This window comes from Electrophorus electricus, chromosome 12, assembly GCF_041902795.1.
Source record: "Electrophorus electricus isolate QZ-2024a chromosome 12, ASM4190279v1, whole genome shotgun sequence".
Classification (NCBI taxonomy): domain Eukaryota; kingdom Metazoa; phylum Chordata; class Actinopteri; order Gymnotiformes; family Gymnotidae; genus Electrophorus; species Electrophorus electricus.
This window is the reverse complement of record NC_137508.1, coordinates 22,934,030-22,947,500: the sequence shown is the minus strand read 5'-3', so window position 1 is coordinate 22,947,500 and position 13,471 is coordinate 22,934,030. Positions and strand designations below refer to the sequence as shown.

The 13,471-nt window shown below is 42.9% G+C and overlaps 1 long non-coding RNA gene across 1 annotated transcript; it reads left to right on the top strand.

The window, feature by feature from the left end:
• Positions 1-8,330: 8,330 nt before the first annotated feature.
• LOC145660349 (uncharacterized) lies at positions 8,331-10,166 on the top strand. The gene is made up of 2 exons (XR_014126607.1): positions 8,331-9,440; positions 9,612-10,166. It is a non-coding gene; the product is annotated as an uncharacterized LOC145660349 (long non-coding RNA).
• The last annotated feature ends 3,305 nt before the right edge of the window (positions 10,167-13,471 follow it).

The window sequence follows — 13,471 nt, the reverse complement described above, 5'->3', positions numbered from 1 at the left end:
TCTCTCTCTCTCTGTCTCTCTCTTCCGCACCACTGTCACTAGCTTCCCCGGTAACAATGGCAGCCTCCATTGAAATTCCCTTCACTCAGCATTCACAGCGCCTTGTCACAAGCCATTAGGAGCAAGGCGATGGGAAACAGCAAACAATGGCGGAGCAGAGCACAGAGAAAATTAAACCGTACAAATGTAAATGCGTGTGCAACAAGGACGGTATTAAAGCAGCTTGGAGTGAGTGAGAGAGAGAGAGAGAGAGAGAGAGAGAGAGAGAGAGGGGGAGAGGGGGCTTTTTAAAATACTACCTTCTTGCTGAGCTTTCTCACCTAGAAATAACCTAGTTGCTGGGTTTTTGAGTGTTGGTATAGTGCACATGGACTGTTATTCCATAACTGTACTGGAGAACAGTGCATCAAAGTACATTATGCATACACATGCAAAGCTGGGATGAATCAAACAGCACTGATATGGCCCAGAGAAGATCCAAAGCACATCGGAGCGCCATTTCCACCCTTCCACACCAAGTATTGCTTTGTTTTCCTTTTCTGCGTTAGTGATTTACACACTGTTGTTTACAGCAGGGCGCTGTTGATAATTCTAGTGTTTCCAAAAATAATGAAGATTTATGCTTAGAGCACCAATATTTCTTTGTCTTCATTAAACAGACTTTAGAATTTTAACCGCTACAACACGATACATTCTGAGAAAACACAAATGTACGATCCACTCTAATCTACGTGTTAACCTACATCTCATTCATCACCCACATCTCATCTCGAAAGGCCAAGAGACCACATTTTCCAAACGGCGACCCCATTAGGAAATTAAACTATTAGCTATTCCACTTTATTCAGTACTACGCATAAGCGTCCTGATTGACCTCTGACCCTCCGCTCTGAAGACGTTCCTTGGCGATCTGTACAAACTAGCATTGAAGGCAGGAATGCTAGCACGCAGCACACCCTCATGTCTCGCTTCCTTCAGCCTGGTGTAGCAGGGTGCCTGCTATATGCCTGTGTCCTCTGGTGACTAGTTATGCAGAGTCTCCTTCCTTGCACTACCCTCCACTAACTCTGACATCTGCGCAAATCATCCTCTCACTGCTTTCATTCTAAATGAGATGATGTGTGGCGAGGTGGTGTGTGGTAAGATAATGCATGTGGAGTTGATTGCGTGTGATAAGATAATGTGTGGTGAGATGGTGTGTGGTGACATGATTTGTTGTGACATGATGTGTGGTGAGATAATGTGTGGTGAAGTGGTGTGTGATGAGATGGTGTGTGGTGAAATGGTGTGTGGTAATAATGCATGTTGAGTTGATTGCATGTGATAAGATAATGTGTGGTGAGATGGTATGCGATGACGATTTGTTGTGGCATGATGTGTGGTGAGAATGTGTGGTGAGATGTTGTGTGATGAGATGATGTGTGGTGAGATAATGTGTGGTGAGATGGTGTGTGATGAGATGATGTGTGGTGAAATGGTGTGTGATTAGATGATGTGTTGTGAGATAATGTGTGTTAAGATAATGCATGTTGAGTTGATTCCATGTGATAAGATAATGTGTGGTGGCATGATTTGTTGTGGCATAATGTGTGGTGAGATAATGTGTGGTGAGATGGTGTGTGATGAGATGATGTGTGGTGAAATGGTGTGTGATGAGATGATGTGTGGTGAGATAATGTGTGTTAAGATAATGCATGTTGAGTTGATTCCATGTGATAAGATAATGTGTGGTGGCATGATTTGTTGTGACACGATGTGTGGTGAGATGGTGTGTGATGAGACGGTGTAGTGATATGATGTGTAGTGAGATGGTGTGTGGTGATGGTGTGGTGAGATGGTGTGTGGTGTGGTGACATGATGTGTAGTGAGATGGTTTGTGGTGACAATGTGTGGTGAGATGGTGTGTGGTGACTTGGTGTGTGGTGAGATGGTTTGTGGTGAATTCCACACACCATCCAATTCATTATACAGATGAATTGAATTATAGTGTTGCTCCAGGCATTGTTTGATACATTTCTCAAATGATATTTAAAAAGTGGTCTGATTGCTGTTCACACATATGCCTAATGAATACGATGAAATGTATTAGGTCGCATTTATCTCCACTTCTAAAGATTTTTAATTCTAGAAACCCACTTGAGTTCAACCCACTAAAGTTTGTCAAGGGCTTCAGATTATGGGTCAAGTTTAAAAACCTAAAATGTAGTTTGGACGAACATTTCAGTTTCTGTTTTGGCCAAACAAGATGGAAAGGTTTGAAATGTTTCCTAAGTTGTCCTGTCCCCCGCCATCCAGCACCCTCTGCTTCTATCAGCTTCTCCAGTCGGGTAATTACTCAGGTCTGCACTCTGAACCCGTGCTGAACCACCCTGTCCCTCTCTGCGCTCGTGCACAGAGCAAATTTATTAATCTCTAAATTGCTCTTACTCGTTATGCCAAGAGATATTAAACCATTCATCTTCCTCCCCCACGGCCCAGCCGAACCAGGCGTGAGTGCGGCTGTGTGGAAAAACCGGCGTGTCCTCCAAACGCCTCTGGTCGGGCCGACATTTGTTTGTTTTGCGCTGGCGGTGGGAAGTTCACATTTGCCCGTGTCTCAGGCACGTAAGCACAACTGGAGGAGAGCCAAACGGGAGAACACCTGCTGTTTGCAGGAATTAAATTGCGTCTGACGCTGCTTTGTTACTGATTATGTCACATATGTCACTTGTGCTCTTCTCTTTGATGTGCCCAAATAGTTGTTTTTGTTTGTTTTGTTGTTGCTGTTCTTGTTGATGTACGGGTTACATCGACTGATTAGGACAGCAGGCACAGAAATATTCCACACACAAACAAATGCATTTGGGTTTAAAAAATAAATTAATTTCTAAATAGCCCAGCTGGATTACAGGGAGCAACTTTTTTTTTTTTAGGTTTTCTAACAACAAAAACCTTTCATATGCCGTGTGCTCCTACTCAGCTCAATAATGAAATATTCCTGGCTTAAGTGGCTTCGTTGTAGACCTGGATTTGTGGGAAGAGGGTAAGCAGTATGGAATCGCTTGTGTTTAAGCTTCTTCTCTGGGGTGGTTGATGACCCAATCACGGCAACGGCCACGTTCTGCCTGTTTGCCGGAGCGTGCTTCCCAGCACCTATCAAACCAGAGAATGGGATGTTGCACTCCATTTCCCACAAATCAATGAGCCCCAAGAGACTCTGTACATTACACTGGCCATAAAGAAACCTGCTTGGGGGGGGGGGACGCGAAAAGGAAAACTGAATGTTAAACAACAAGGGAGAAAAGATGGAGACAGTGCAGCACAGCAGATCCCCCCAGAGACCCTCTCCTTCCTTCTTCTCCCATCTCCATCCATCTCCTTCGTGTCTACCTGTCTGATTGATTCATTTAAGTCATTGACGGGCTTCTATGGCCAGCCACCTACCCAGCTTACTAGCATACTGTGACACGGCAGCAGAAACGACGAGAGGTGACGTCCGCTTGCCTAGACAAAGACAAGAAGCCTTTCTCTTAACTACTGGAACAAGAACGATTTCAACAGCTAGAAGCTATTGGTATTGAAGCAAGAATATATGTAAATATATCCATCCTTTGTGCATACACACAAAACCACCACATGGTTGTAGTTTCTTTGAAATTCCCATGAGTCAGGGAAAGGCAGGGAAATTCCAGAAGATCAGGATGCACAACTGTGAACATTTCTGCAGGAAAATCACACACTTATCACCCAGTCATTCATGTACAAATGCAGTTGTTTCCCAGTTGTCCCTGCACACCACACGCGTATGACCGAGACAGCTGTATGGGCAGAATCAAAACGTGATGTTTTGAATGTTGACGTGTACGATGTTGAAAAAGATGAGACCCAGAAGTTAACTATATTAAGATTTTGAAGCGAACAGCAATATTAGGGGATGTTTGAAAATGGTCCATACGTATAGTCCTTACATTCTTTCTATGTCACCAATATGATTCAATATGGTTCTCTCTTCAGTGAGAGGTAGATTAGTTACAGCAATGCACATAAAATTAGAATTGCATGATCTTGTGAATTTCACAACTATTTGCTTTCAGAATAAATAACAGATTTTTAGATGCACATTATGAAACCATAATGATCATGTATAAACTACTTATAAATAGGACTTCCCCTTTCATGTGTTGTTGACCCATATGCTCAAGACCACCTGGACATGTGGGTCTCGTTTATGACTCCTACTCTCTTATTACTCCTACTGGCTTTTGTGAACTTTGTTATGCAGACTCATCAGTGCACTTTTACTGTCGTCTGCCTGCATTCTGATTTCCCGCTTTAGCTCTGCCTGTGTTAACCATGTCCGCCTGCGTTCTTGAACGTGTCATCTGTTTTGACAGTGATTCCTGGGAAAAGCCTTAATGATCTCACATGGCATTGCACTGGGCTTGGGGATGCTCATATGTGTTTCCACAGATTCTACCCCGAAACTCTGATCAAATAAAGAAGTGTAATCAAAGTGCTTCAGATCTAAAGCAGAACTAGTCGAGGGCCCAAATATGATAACTACTGGAAGGTGACATGTTTACAACCAGGTCTTGTGCGCACTCTCACTTCTCAAATGTGTAATTATGGTGTAATTATGACTGCACGCACACGTATACTAAAAAATGCCTCATTAACCATGTTTTTATTGTTGTTGGATTCCTCTGGGTGTCATATTCAGACATCATCAGAGCATCCACAGCAGTGAATCTACTGTTTTAAATGCACTTGGCATGCATTTAGTCTAGATGTGAACAGTTGTTATTGGTACAGTATCGTCCCTCCCCTTCTAATGCCTCATAACTTTAGAACTGGTGTTCCCTGGGGTCAATTCTCCATCCACTGCTATATTCTATGAATCCTAAAGCACTGTGCTCAGTAATCAGTTCGTATGGCTTTTTAAAAACTCTGCTGCATTGATGATATACAGCTCTACTGTTCTTATCCTCCTTCTGCCCCCTGTGTCTCACAGAAGATAACTGACTGCATCGCTGACATCTTGGAAAATCACCCATCATTTCAATCTCAGCCTTGACAAGACAGATCTACTCTACATACCAGCACAGCATTATGCAGCGCTGAACCTTTCAGTTACTACACCCTCACTGTATCTGCTTCACATTGTGCTAAAGTCCTTGTGGAAGTTTTGCACATCCTGGTAACCTACTCTGCATTAGAGGGCTGTGACCTGCTCCTGACAATTGAGGATACCCTAACCTTAACCCTAACCCTAATCTTAACCCTAACCCTAAATTTAACCCTAATCCTACTCTTAACCCTAGCCCTAATCTTAACCCTAATCCTACTCTTAACCCTAGCCCTAATCTTAACCCTAATCCTACTCTTAACCCTAACCCTAACCTTAACCCTAACCCTAATCTTAACCCTAATCCTACTCTTAACCCTAACCCTAACCTTAACCCTAACCCTAATCTTAACTCTAACCCTAATCTTAATCCTAATCCTACTCTTAACCCTAACCCTAAATTTAACCCTAATCCTATTCTTAACCCTAAGCCTAATCTTAACCCTAACCCTAAGTTTAAGGATGTTCTTCTTTTAGCTGCTACTCCAGGTCTGTAAAACATTCACATTTTTACAGACTGAAGTTGTCTTTGTGAACTACATCAGCAAGTACAGCTCTCCTGTGATTCCTTCATGAAGTCACGCTGCTGACTCTGTCTGAGTCAGCAAAGATCAAAACAAAAAAGTGGTTACTTGCTTTGTAAGTCTGGACAGGCTTAATCCCACCTCTCCGGACCATGCGATGGAACTACAATATTGCATGGCCTAGACTTCAATCATGGGACAGAACTACATGCTGGTAGGGCCCCTGAAACAGGGTTTGCCTGGTTTGAATCATATGATAGAAACTAGAACAATGCAGTAACTGGATTAAGTCCAGAATACTTTTCTAATATATTCTAACAGTATAAAACCAGTAGGTCTCTCAAATCTAGGTTGTACAATATAGATTCTGTCAAATCTATAGATACAGGACACACAATACTGTGTGCTCCACAATACTGAGAAAATGCAAATCCCTACCTCCTCAATAGACAATAGAAAATATGTTAAATACGTACTTTTGTGAACGGTGTCAACTGTCTCTTATTTCCTATTTATTTTCTATTTATTTCCATTTATTAAGGAAAATATAAGTGTGAACCCCCTCCCACTGGTTCGCTTGGTGGTGCCCAGCTAGCACTCACAACTGTTGTCTAGTGAGCATGTTGTTCTTATTTAATTTGGTCAGTACTTGATGGGTAAAGGCTGAAAAGTGGAGAAAGCAAGACATGCGAGACAGTAGCTAGGTTAAGTAACTAGATACCTACCTAAAGAGTTAGCTCATTAGCTCAGTATAGAAGGCAATAGCTAACGTTTCAGGTAACTGTTATGACTGTGCGTTGTACACTGACCTTTATGCACGACGAACGCCTTTCACTTACTTAGATCCAACCAGCCGGCTGAGATCGACAAGTCAGTCTCCTGTATCCCTCACGACCAGACCATAGCAGTGTTACCATAGCAGTGTCTCAAATAGAGGGTATTTTCTTCACCCCAAATTAAGTAAAAAGAGTGAAGACCTTCACCTGGAGTTAGAGAGGTTTTAGTATTTACCGTGGTTAATGTCCTACTGGGTCAGCTGAGTGTGGCCCTGAGACGAAATACCTGCTGCTTACACCCTTGACTAAATGTAAATGGAAGGAATTTTTGTTTTGATTGCTTAAATAAGTTTATTACAAAAGTAAAAGCTGGCAGAGATAATGCTAAGCCCAGTTTTAATTTGTTTGGACTTTTTGTGGCTTTTGTACACATCTGATGTGAAGTTAAATATCATGGGAACATTTGGATGGTTCTTGAGAACAACCAAAACCAGTGCAAATTATTTTTTTCCCTACAATTTATTTTTAATTTAGCAAACAGATTGCTCAATTTACCATTTACATTACAAAGGACATGGATGTCGATTTTGAGAACTGTTTTCAGGCAAAGGCCAGTTCATAAATAATAACCCGACTATGTTGTAATTGTGTAATGATGGCTATACTCACACTTCTGTACTGCCTTGTTTATTTTAATATTGTGTGATTGATATGATCGGGCTTAAAGGTCAACTCTGACATGTTGGTTAATGACGTTATATTTCATTTGTTTGTATACACATCAAGACTCTTTTGGAGGGAAAGGGCTTTTTGTGCAGTGCAGTAAAACAGCCATGGCAGCCAAAGAAATGGCAGTTTTAAAACATCACATGAGTACCACAGCAGCAATCAAAGAATCTGTTGCTGCTGCTGTTGTTGTTTTCTTCACATACAGCCAGTCATGACTTACTGTGACATGTTGCTACTCTTCAGTGGGAGAATGAGAGCAAGTTTGTCAAGTTTGCTAAAGATGACATATTCTTTCTTTGGTCACAATAATGGATTTTTACATAGAAGTGGAGCCTGAAAACCTAAAATGCTACAGTCCCTGATTAATGGCAATATTTTCTGTGTGTGTGTGTGTGTGTGTGTGTGTGTGTGTGTGTGTGTGTGTGTGTGTGTATATACACACAGACACTCTCTCTCTCTCTCTCTCTCTCTCTCTCACTGGCCACTTTATTAGGAACACCTGTTCAACTCATTAACACTCATACTCATTAAGTATCTAATCAGCCAATCACATGGCAGCAACCCAATACATTTAAGCATGTAGACTTGGTCAAGATGACCTGCTGAAGTTCAAATCCAGCATCAGAATGGGGACGAATGGTGATTTAAGTGACTTTGAACGTGGCACGGTTGTTGGTGGAAGATTAGCGACTCTGAATATTTCAGACACTGCTACTAGGATTTTAATGCACAGCCATCTCTAGGATTTATAGAGAGTGGTTTGAAAAATAAAATAAATATCCAGTGAGCAGCAGTTTAGGTAAAAATGCCTTGTTGATGCCAGAGGTCAGAGGAAAATGGACAAACTAGTTCAAGCTGATAGAGAGGCAACAGTAACCCAAATAACAATGTTTGATCTGCAGAAGAGAATCACTGAATGCACAACACTTCAAACATTGAAGCAGATGGGCTACAGAAGCAGAAAACCACACCGACTGCCACTCTGGTCTGGCAGTGGTGGTGTAATGGTGTGGGGGATATTTTACAGCTGATGAAGGGTCTCTATCCATATATATATATGGGCAGAGACCATTATATGATGGCGAGAGATCAACAGGATTGCCATATATAAAACTCCTTTGATATTTTCTGTTTTCAGAGAGTATTTACCATGCTAAGTGAAAAGCTTTTTGAATTCAGAACACTCCTGGAATAAACCACAGCTCAGCAGGGTGGTTGACAGAGACGTCTCATTGTGCCAGCAATCCAACCTTCTAGATGGCTACAAACCATGAAGCCAAGGCCTCTCCCACCAGAGTGTTTACCAGGTTCATCATGCATTGTGCTGTCATAAAAAAAAATCATGCAATATGACCTGGGTATTAGGGTTGTTTAGTCTCCACCAAACCATATTTACTGTGTGTGCTCATGGCAATTCCACATCACACAGTGTAACCACAAGGACAGGGAGGAATCTCCAACACGCATGGTGCTATGAATGAATCTCGCACGCAATTGCAATTTCTGACCCTTTCCTGTTGCGTTCTAGTACACAAAAGCACTAACACTTGCGTGTCAGGTCCGCAGATCTGAGCATTCCCCGTTGTCACGGCAACCAAACCACTTCCGGGTTTTCATTCATTTCCATGGTTCCCTGTCTCCTCCCCTTTCACGCCAGCTGTTTCGAGTTTGTCCCTGACTGTAGTGTTATAAAAACCCCGTCCCTACGTATCCTGTTTGTCGGTCATTGTCTTCGTCATAGAGTGTCTTTGGTTTCTGGTCAGATCTCGTTTGTTCTCGATAATTGTGTTTCTAGTTAGATCTCGTTTGTTCTGTGTTTAGTTACCCTTGCTGCATGTTGCTTTCCTTGTTTAGTTCAGTTACCCGTATCCTCGTCGTCAATATTGTTTGTTCATCTTACGTAGCCCGGTTCTGTGTTATTCCCGTTTGTCTTTATGCTCATCGTTATATTTATTATTGTTGTTTTCCGTTACTCTTCGCTTAGTGTACGCCCCTTATTTCCGGTTCCCTTACTCACCTTGTTAGCCTGTTGTTCTGTCTGTCCTTTGTTTCGCTTTTGGTTTGCACGTTTGTTATTAAATCTATTATTCATTATATTCTTAGTCACGTTCATTATGGCATCACTCATTAGTTCCACTTCACATACCATCCAGCGCGTCGGCACTTTGCAAGTGTGTTCGCCCATCACCCCTCCCACATTACATTGCGCACCAACACATTCACTCTTTTGAATTAATCCACGACAGACACTTTTCCAAACGGGTGAGGGAGACCTCAGATTGGACCGTGGTTTTTGTCATAATGAGGGTGAGTCATGTTGCCTTATTTACGAACAGTGAGTGATAAAGTAAATAAACTGCGATGCTCCGTTAATCAGCATCCACAGACCTTGATGTATGTTAAAAGAGCACTGTGTGTTTGTGTGCGTGCGTGCATGCACATGTATGTGTATAAATTGTGTGTTTTCCATCCTTCCAGGTTTCTGGATGCCACAGTTCCATTACCCTGCACTAATGGCCCTTGCCGCACAGCCTAACATTCGACAGGGTGAAATGATGCATGGCCTCATGTCATTACAGTGCAAATTTTGCATTCCCCTCCCACCATCTATAAATAACCCCACATGCTGCGGCTTGTTTAGAGGACTGGCTCTCTGTCTCCCGTCCTACATCACAATCCTCAGCTGTATGATGGGATCTCCGAAATCACAAATGAATGAGATCGCTGTGTCATTATAGCAGTCTCCATAACTGAGAGCATATTAAAACTTCCTCTAAGGTTAATTTGCAGGTTAACACAGTTAATGGTAACTATGTGCTCCTATGTTATGTGCTCCTATGAGTCTTTTATGTCTAAATTCACATGCATCCATATTGTGTGGATTCAATAGTATTGGTAATATCTGTTGGCTTAAATAACAAGCTCACACAATCCCATTTTTGAAGTCTTTAAATGGGAGTGGCAGATATATATTCTATAACTTCTTTGGAGTTTAAGCCTAAGAAAGTGTACAATAAAAGTTATCAAGAATCATGTTCACTGTGTCATATCTGTCCATATGTGCTCACACGTACTACAAACTAAGAACATGAACAAGAAACGGTTCACATTAAACAACACGATAAACATGTATACATCTAACAATGATGAGAATAACATTTAACGTTACCATTAACAGCAACACACCACATTAACATGTTACGTCAACAATGACCAACGACACTGCACACACTGTCGCGGGTTTAAAGACACAGACAGGTGCAGGTGTGCGCAGGCGTGGCCACAAATGAGAATCCTCCCACTGCACGTGGTGGGCCAAACCACGTGACTCACGGGAGGCGAGCGTTCCGTGACATCCGCCAAGCTGACAGTTTTGTTGGATAGAAAAAAGACAATGATTACGTATAAATGGTGCCGGCCTCATTTGGGTGATTGCACTGTTACGACTACGCCATTTGGATTACGACCATTTGATCATTTCCCACGGCCACCTGGCTGTGTTGTTTTAACATCCCTTAAACACACCGTTCTGCCCTTAAGAGAGAATACGGGGAAGGAACCAGTTTCTTTATGGCCCCAAAACGCATTTCAGAGCTGGGTGTGTAAAAGTGCACCAATTCCAAGCTGCCAAACGCTGTGCTTATCCACGCGCCGGGAGCTAGGGCTACTAGACCGGGCCGGGAGTGCGGTTTCCATAGTAACACCTGTCCAAGCCCCGGTATGGGGGCGCTCGAAGGCTCGTTTTATCACACGCCCGTGCTGAGAGCGCACCTGGCGGTGGTCGGGAGGAAGCGCCCGACGGAGACGGACAAACACAGGGCGGGCCTATTGCAGCGTGTGCTTCCGTCGGGCCAGGTATCTGACTTCTACCTGCAAAAACCTCGTAAGGTATCGCATCAACTAACGAAATTGCATCGAGGAAAAAAAAGGCACGTGCACTGTGCTGTGCAGATATTCGCAAACAGAGACACACACGGGAGGTTTTTAGAGCTCTGCTTGACATGATGGGGGGGGGGGGGGGGGGGGGGGAACGCAGACACCCAGGATGATCAAGGGCTCTTGTGAATAAAACATGGTCCAACAGTTAGAATTCATATTCATGCCTGTAATAAAATTTCCATTTCATCGCAGACAGTGATTGTAAAACCTACCAAATCTTTTAAAAGGTCTCATTCTTTCCCCCGTCAGTGTGCCACTGCTCTTGAATTACGCCCTGCCGTGAAGACGGGGTTGTATATTTGGGGCGTGAGGTGTTCGCCGTAAATCATTTGTAATTAACTGGTGCCTAACAGGCGAGACAAAGCGCGTGAGTTATGGCGAAGAAGCAGGGGATTTACACCGGACATCAGGGCATGGACATAAAGCCCAGACAAATGGAAAGAACAGGCCGGCTGGTGAGAGACGGAGAGCAAACGAAGATAACGGGCATCACGGTCTGGGGAGGTGAGATTGAGACGTATTCATGCAAACCAGCCTGGGCGAACTCTCCTTCCTCCACAGCACGAGACTCTCCCGGTGCATTTCCCCAGCACATCCTTATTATTGAGATTTATCAATAAGAATGATAAATTGTTTCTTGTTAAAAAGTGATCAAATATATGCATGAGTGAAGAAAGTGTTATTAAACATTAGAAACAAACAAAAAGCAGTACCAAATGTGTGACATTAGCTGTGTCTTTAAGCTTGGGAAAAAAGGAAAGAACATAATATATAAATGAACACTTTATTTTAATAATAGTCTATAACTCCAAAGAGGACATAGGCTCTGATACGTTGGAAGCCATTAGTTACATCATGTTATATCATGGCATTAGTTATATCATGGCAATGACCTGCTTTCTAACTGCATTAGAGACGTGTCCTCGGGTTCATTACACTACCCTAGCCTAATATTATGCAGGCTACACATCCCTCCTTGTGTTTAATTTAGTATGTCGGTGCTAATGTTCTACGTTTTCTTGATAAGCTGCCTTACTAAACATTAATTGAATAGTTTTGTAAATTAGCTCCTAGCTCTGTGACATTGTACCTCGTCCAGGGATCCGATTTCATTTGCTGACACGCCAGAGCTCCCTAATTAATACTGCCGTCACATCGCGACTTTATCGGAACGCACCGTTTCACGCACGGGATGCCAAAGTCGGGCTACTTATTTTTAATTACATTTTATATGCTAATTCCAAAAATAAACCAAACATTTACCAGGAGGGGCTTTCCGTTCATTTCACGGCAGGTTGCTCTGGGCTGTAGGGTTAGTGAGCTAAAATGTGGAGGATGTGCGCGACAGAGGGTCCCGCACAATGCCCTAACATCGCCAAAGCATTAATGTCGCGAAAATTCCACAAAGCAAGCGCACAGGAAAAAAACATTCTAATGTGTGACAGCAATGATAACAGAAGTGCAAAATCCTTTATCTACTCAGCGCAGGGTTCACTGCACAGATCATGGACAAAGTCCTCAACAGTGTTGAGTGATTTATGGGATTCAGAAACTGGCTACTGACTTTAACTCACTGCGTGTAATAACATTATTATCTGGGTCGTCTCTCTTCGTGGAACTGTTCTTTGATGCAGGAGATGGGAATTAGACAAGAGGAACATACTATACAAGAGTTTTTTGAGATATACAGGACCCTCAGACAAGTAAAAGAAGCACAGGTGTGCAGATTTGTCTGCCATGACTCTTCTCTTGGACCTGCGTGTCTGGCAGCGTGACCCAGTCTCTCTTATTCTGTGTTCTTTTCTCCTGGTAAAACGTCCACATTTTGGCACAAATGTCCAGTAACATTAATGTCGCCACGATCCTCGTCCATCCAGACTCGGGACGGACGATTAACAGCAGACAGAGGGAACAGCGTTAACCGCAATGTATTTAGGAGACTCAAGATGTGCATGCCAGTGAGGGAACTGAATTCATCAGACTAATTATGTTGATATCCTCCAGTGACGCTTATTCATGCTGCTTGTTAGGAGAGACACTCAGTTCGCACCTTGGTCGACGTTTGCTTTTAGTGCCGCTTTCAGAGTTCCACAAAAACAAAAACAAAAAAAAAAACCCCAGAATATTTCTTTCTGTTTTTATAAAAAAAACACCAGAGAGCTGGGGATGAATCCTTCCTAAAATCCGTTTGGTAGAACGTCACCTCCATGGAGCATCACTTCCAAATCCTCAGCACAGGAGGGAAGAGGAGTGGCCAGAAATAAGCATGGATGGGGATCGCGTGATGAAGGCCTCGGCAAGTGGGAGATGAGTCCCTATCACTGCGGCAAGTGCGAGCCCACGTCCAGCTCCCGTTAAACCAGAAAAAAAAAAACCGCTGCTTTTTCAGAAGTGCCAGC